The sequence below is a fragment of the Lygodium microphyllum genome, chromosome 5 (assembly GCF_053477565.2).
Source record: "Lygodium microphyllum isolate KBCC chromosome 5, Lygodium_microphyllum_v1.1.10, whole genome shotgun sequence".
In the NCBI taxonomy this organism is placed as follows: domain Eukaryota; kingdom Viridiplantae; phylum Streptophyta; class Polypodiopsida; order Schizaeales; family Lygodiaceae; genus Lygodium; species Lygodium microphyllum.
Genome location: NC_141139.1, coordinates 94,208,239 through 94,215,661, shown reverse-complemented (window position 1 = coordinate 94,215,661; position 7,423 = coordinate 94,208,239).

The window sequence follows — 7,423 nt, the reverse complement described above, 5'->3', positions numbered from 1 at the left end:
CAAGATATTGAACCTAGCATCATTACATCCTAGCATCCACGAATGTCATAATTCCTTTAGAAATCTTGTTGAAAGGGAGTTTAGTCTTTTGATCATCTTTCAAGGGCTAGATTGATGAGATTAATGCACTTGAAGAAACTACTCTAGAGCCATAAGAGCATAGGACACCTAGTTTCATTGTCGCGAACTCTAGGAGCCTTGGGCATAAGCACATTTTGGAAAGAAGTAGAGTGTCATGAGAGTGTCATGTCAACCTCCCAATATAAGCCCTAAGAAAATCCATAAGAAGAAGAATATACAAACTTAGGAGTAGGGGGTATGCATCACCAACTTAGAAGTCCTCCATGCGTGGGGGACCTCTCCCATTGATGAACAAGTTGACTTCAACCTAGTTATCACCGATGGATTCAAGGTTTCCCTTTGTGAGTAAAAGATTGGCCATTCAAGACTACAAGGTTTAAATTCTTAGTTGAATTTTCATAATGAAAGGAGTTGACCATGAATTCTTGCTCAAAATTCCCTAGCTATGAAATGCATGATAATAGGATGGATGTGGTGAGGATTGAAATGGAGACCTAGAAAATCACTCTAGTCGACTTGGACACAATCACTAGCATGTTACATGGAGATACCAACTATCCTCCTACCTAGAAACCACTTAATTGATGCATGCCTTGCCCCAAGTATGAGCAAGGTTGGATGCACATACTTGCCACCTTGGAATTATCATTCATTGAGTAAGGAGAGTATTGTGAAGCCCTTTAGCACATGAGTCGAAAAGGAATCCAAGAGACCATTGTGTGCATGATTGAACCACAATTAGAAACTATCTCAATGCTACTACTCATGATGAACTTTGACTCACAACACCAACTCTCAATAAAGCATACCTCGATCATATAAACAAACTTGAGCTTCAAACAACAATTTATTTTTTATATTTGGTGCATAGAAAGCATCCATAAGTGTGAAAGTACTATCATTAATATTAGTCAACATAATTTTTCCAACTCCTTCGGTAGAATAAGAGGAGTTATTGACAGATGTCACATTGTTGGCCTTAGAGGCAAGCTCAAGTGAAGTAAATAGATTACAAGAAGTAATATGCTTCATGGCACCACTATCAAAGTACGGTATATTTGAATCTAGAATCAACATGCAAGAAATATGTAAAGAAGGGCCATATTATATTGTACACTAAATGCCCACTTTGTTGAAAGGTAAAGCCCAAGTGAAAACACATACACAAAACCAAGAAATATGGCAGATGGAGCAAGAAAGGAAGAGAGAGACACAGTATGAGGGAACTCCAACAGTCGCAATGTGTGACTGGCCTTCCCTTATTCAAATGTCAGGTGAAAGAATAAAGAATGAAGTTACAATGATGGACACACACTACTTGTAGTGTACATGTATGCAAGTACTATCAATATAATGAATACACAAATGGTTCAACACATGTGCCTTTATCCCTAACAACCTCCCACTTAAAGGGAAATGAACCCCTAGTGAGGAGAGAATAAGAAAAAAGTGACAAAGGACAACTATACAAAAAGTACAACAAGATGAGAAAATATGTCATATTATTCAACACCCATCAACTTACTAAGGAATGCAAAACACTCCATTGAGAGACTTTTAATAAGTAGATCTACATGATTCTGGTTAGTTGAGATCTTGACAGGATCAATGGACTTATAATCAATGACCTCTTGGATAAAGTGGTAACGCACCTCAATGTGCTTTGTCTTCACATGGAAGATTGGATTCTTGGCCAACTGAATAGCACTCATAGGATCCAAATGCAAGATAGGGACCACATCAAAAATACCAAGGTCTGCAACCTAGAGAGCCTCCTTGCAAGCCTCAATGGTGGCTACAACATACTTTGCCTCTGTAATGGATAGGGTTGTGCATTTCTGCACCCTAGACATCCAAGAAACAACACCTCGAGCAAAGGTGAAGACATAGACAAAGATGGCAAACTTTCTACTATCTACATGTCCTTCATAATTAAAGTCAGGGTACCCCATGACTCATGTATCCTAGCCACCATAACATATGCACATATCTACAGTGCCATTAATGTACTTCATGATTTACCCTTTATGACATCCCAATGCCGCCTACCAAATGTAGCCATATAGGGTGCCACAACTCCCACTACAAAGGCTATGTCAAGATGAGTGTCTATCACGACATATATCAAACTACCCATTGGAGATACGTAAGGGATCTTGGCCTTCTTCTCATTAGATTGTGGAAAATTGGCCTAACTAACCTTCACATGAGAATGCAAAGTATAGCCAATAGTCTTAACATCCTACGTTTGAAATTGCTCAAGAACCTTCTAGATGTACTCCTATGACAAGTAAAGGAGATCCTTAGAGAGAACACGTGTGATGCACATCCCAAGAATATATGGGCATGTCCCATGTCCTTCATCTCAAAGCTTTTCTTGAGCTAATTTTTTAAGGCATCCAGCTCATTATGAGTGCTCTCAACAATCAACATATCATCAACATAGAGTACTAAAATCATAAGGCTACCATCATGAGCCTTTTTCTTGTATGAACATGGATCAATATCACTATGGCTATATCCTTGGCAATGCATGAAAGTATCAAACTTGTGGTACCATTTCCTAGGTGCCTGCTTAAGGCCATAAAGGCTCTTTCTTAACTTGCACACTAGGTGTTCCCTACCTTTTTCCTCAAAGTCCTTAGGCTATTGCATATAAATATCATCATGCAAGCCCCCACGTAAAAAAAGTTATCTTGATATCCATTTGATAGAGGTCCAAATCAAGTTGTGCAATCAAACCCAAAACCAAGCATAGGGTAGTCATCTTGACAACAAGAGAGAAGGCTTCATCAAAGTCGATACCATTTTCTTTCTTAAAACCCTTAGCAAACAATCTGGTCTTATATACTAGCTTGGGGCATCCAAGGGTACTCTTCAACTTGTATGCCCACTTGCATGGCAAAGTGCATTTTCCACTAAGAAAAGGAACCAATTTCCACGTATGATTTTTCTATAGTGAGGCATACTCTAATTGTATGACCCTCTCCCAAGAGTGACTATCACCTCTGCACATAGCCTCATCATAGGTAAGAAACTCACTAGCATTTATTATCATAACATAATCCATAGAGGGTGCAAACTAATCAGGTTAACATCTATCTCTAGTAGATCACCGAAAAATAGACTGTGGAGCTTGTACATCCTATCTAATATCAGGATCTTGGGCCAGTGAAGCATCAACTACTATAGGCAATCTAATTGGCTCTATAGTGACAAGAGGCTCCTCTTGTAATATCACCCTGCATACCTCAATGACCTACTCATGCTACTTATGCATTTTCTTTTTCTGGAAAATAACATCATGGTTGCAAATGACCTTCCGAGCTTGCGAATCCCAAAGGTGATAGGCCATCTCATCTACATCCCCATAACCAAAAAAGATACATTTTAAGGACTTAGGATCTAGCTTATTGCACTTGTTTTTGGAAACATGGCAAAAAGCCTCACAACTAAAGGCATGCAAATGAGCATATGATGGAGGTCTTCTAGACCACACCTCCTCTGCAACCTGATAGCCAAGAGCAATGCATGGGGATCGATTAATTAAATGTATGACATTAGTAACTTATTCAATCCAAAAGTGATGTAGTAAGCCTATCTAGATAAGCATACTACAAACTCACGCTTGAATCATCCATCTCTCATCACAAAAATGCTCAAAGGCTTTAGAGACATACTCTCTCCCATCACCAAAAAGTAAACATTTCAACCTATACTCAAACTATTTCTCAACAAAAGCAAGATAATGGTGAAATGAAGGCAAGACTTTTGATTTTTGCTCTATGGGATATGCCTAGACCTTATGCGAGTAATCATAAATGAAAGTAACAAAATACTTCACACCATCTAAAGAATTGCATGGCATAGGTCCACATAGATCAGAATGAACAAGAGACAAAGACTCACCCATACATGTAATGCCAGACTTCTTATGCGAATCACAAGTTTTTTTGCTATAAAGACAATGATCATAAGACTCTCAAAACACTTATAGTCAATGGACAGAAGATACTACAAATGAACAAGCATTTTCATTCCCTTTAATAACATGTGCCCAAGGCGAGGATGCCATAATGATACATGTGATACTACAACCATTGTGAAAAAATGGTCAATAGATTGAGATACAAGTAAGGGGTAAAGAGTGCTAGACTTGGCACCTCGTGCCAAGTCAAGATTCCCATGGGTAAGCTTCCATGAGGAATCACCAAAAGAGATAGTATAACCTGCATCATTCAACTGTCCAATTGAAAGTAATCTTTTAGTCAAAGCCAAGATATGGTATACATCATATATAATAAATATATTGCATGAAGAAAACTGCAATTGGACATCTCCAATACCAACAATATCCAATGCTAGATCATTATCCAATCCGACAGATCATGCCATACTACAATAGGAGTGGAACCACTCTTGATGAGGGGTGACATGAAATGAAGCCCCTAAATCAAGCAACCAATTCTGAGCATAGATAGACAAGGCATCAAGCAAACTACCAAGCATCAAAAGAATAAGCTGCAAGTATGTAGTTATCATCAAAATCAGTCTACACGACATTAATCTCTTCAATCTTGACATTGTACTTGCTACTAGCGACAATGTTGTGATCATCATTCTTTTCATGTACTTTATTATTTCTCTTTTCTTTACACTTGTCATTATGCATTTTATGGCACTATGGCTAAATATGACCTTGCTTCCCACAATAGTGACAAGGCAATGTAGACTTACAATCACAAGACATATTGTGAGACTGTCCACGTGACTGAGAACAAGACTTCTAAGAGTCTCTCCCATGATGGTCATCACCACTCCTGCCATTATTGCCTCTAACTATCAAAGCATGAGAGGTGTAAGAAGCATCAACATTCTTTCTATTAACCTCTTTATTCAAGAGTGCACTCTCTACATCCTACGATTTTGGCCCATCAATAGTAGGCACATTTGCACACATAGCAATATGGAATGTGTCTCATGACTTAGCTAATGTAACCAACAAGAACAAGGAAAAAATATTGTCCTTAAATTCAATTCCCTACGAAGACAAGTAGTTAAAAATAGAATGAAACTCATTTGAGTCAATGGACATGGAGGTCCCCTCCTTCATATGAAGATCCATGAGTTGCTTCAACCAATACATCTAAGAGGGAAGGCTCGACTTGTCATAGACATTGCAAATCTTATCCAATAACTCCCATGTGGTCTACCCATCTTGTTGGGGGTAAAGGCGCCTCCGCCTAGCCGCTCGTGTATTACTACACTGACAGTACCTGCTACTGCACACTGTAGGTGTCAGGCACCCATCACAGTCACTTATTCTTTATTCTTTTAGTGACAGTTTTAATAAAGGAAGGCCCAGCCACACATTGTGGCTGTTGGAGTTCCCACTTTTGAGTCTCTCTCTCTCTCTCTCTCTCTCTTGGCTCTTGCTCTCCATCCGCCATAGCTCTGACCGCCAAGCTTCTTCCTCCTGGGTTCCACTTCCCTTTCAACTAGTATTAGATCAAAGGCATTGGAGCTTGCCCGTAATTCTCTTCAGCCTGGATTTGAAGAGCTTCAACCTGAGCTTCAATGGCAGCCATGGCACCTTCACTTGCACGTATGTTTTGATCTCCCACCTCCTCCCCAAGCTTTTGGACCTTCAACGGCTTCTTCTCGGGCTGCATCGGAGCCCCCTCGACATTGCCAGGTGTCCTTGAGAACTGTAGAAGATCCCCCAGCCCCCAGGAGTAGCCAGCGCAAAATGCGGCACATTTTTAGGGGGCTGGGCTGATCCCCTCCTGGCATTTCTAGCTCTTTCCCCGGCTTCTCGACATTGCTTGCAACCTTCCCGATCATCTTCTGATTCCATGCCATTGGATCTTGGCTCTCGGTGCCTGATTTGAGTGCTTTCCCTTTAGCCCTTTGCTGTATACATAGTTCCAGGACTGTCAAAACAGGGCAACACTTGACATTTACTGTTTGATGCTACTTGGCATTTCCCGTTTGATGCCTATTGATGCTCGGTGATGCCCATATGTTATGGGATGCTATGTCTACACTTTGGGACTGATTTGGAGTAGATTTGAGCACTGTTTGAGCTTCATATAATAATAAATTACTTGCTATAATACAGTGGGCTGAAGCTCATTTACATGGTGTATGCATAGGTTCATGTATACAGGGTGCTCACTGGCGGTTTGAATGATCATACCGATGTATTTGGAGGTTGTCAAATGCTTCTTCTTGGTTTCGAAAAGCTTTTGAGCTTGTATTAAGCTCCGACCTGGTTGTTCTTCACTGGCATTTGGCTTCAATTGGCATGCTTTGGACCGATCTATGCCTATTGTCACTGCTTGACATTTAGGCCTCTTGCATTTATGCTTTGGTCAGATATGGATGCCACTTGGTTTGCCCATGCTTGACAGTTACTTGGAGCTTCATCTTCAAATGTATTTGAGCATTTTGGATCTACTAGGCATTATATTTGGTTGTCAGTTACATGCTCTTTTTGAAGTCTTTCAGGCTTATGCTTTACGGGTCTGAGATAGCTTGGGATTTATGCTCCCTCCTCTCTTGCCAAATTGACCTCCTTAACCTTGGCTGGGGTTCACTCGCTTTCCCTTTTTGTTTGGCTCCCACTAACACTGCTATTTGATCACCCTTCTTGTACTTCATGAAGAACTTGGATAGATCCTAGGGTTTCTTTTGCTAGTTAGCTTCTAAAGAATTTGACTATTTCTTTTTCTCCTCCTTTAGCCTCTTGAGCCTTAGGACTGGAAGGTCCTACTTGGAGCATCTAGTTCCAGGTGGTCGAGGTATTTCAGGGTCATTATTAGAGCTCGTCTTTGACTCAGAGTTGTACTTGTCATCTTCACTAGAAGAGGCTATCCCCCTGATGGTTGCAACTCTGAAGCTGACTCCACTCCAAATAATGGTGTGGTATAGGGCTAAACTAATCCTGCTCGCTAATAATCTATTACCTCTAGGCATTCTAGCCAAGCTCGATCACAATCTACCTTGGCAACTCCTTTGCTCACTCGAAATGTATTGAAATCTTGGGGTTTAGTGTTTGCTTTGATTTTATCAATCCCTCTTCCATCCATGTCATATTCTATGGTCTCTACTTCCTCTTCACTCTCCTCATCACTGATGTAACAATAGTCTTCATATGCATTGTCAAAATCCTCATGCTAGGACTATGTGTCACTTGTAGGGTTCTTATTTTTGAGCTCTATCTTAGTTGTCATGAGAGTTCGGTTATATGATAGGTTTAAGCCATGCACCTTAATCCATTGCCACTCCTTGCTTTCCATAAGAACCTTGAGGGGCTTTAAATTGGCAGTTCGGTTGCTAG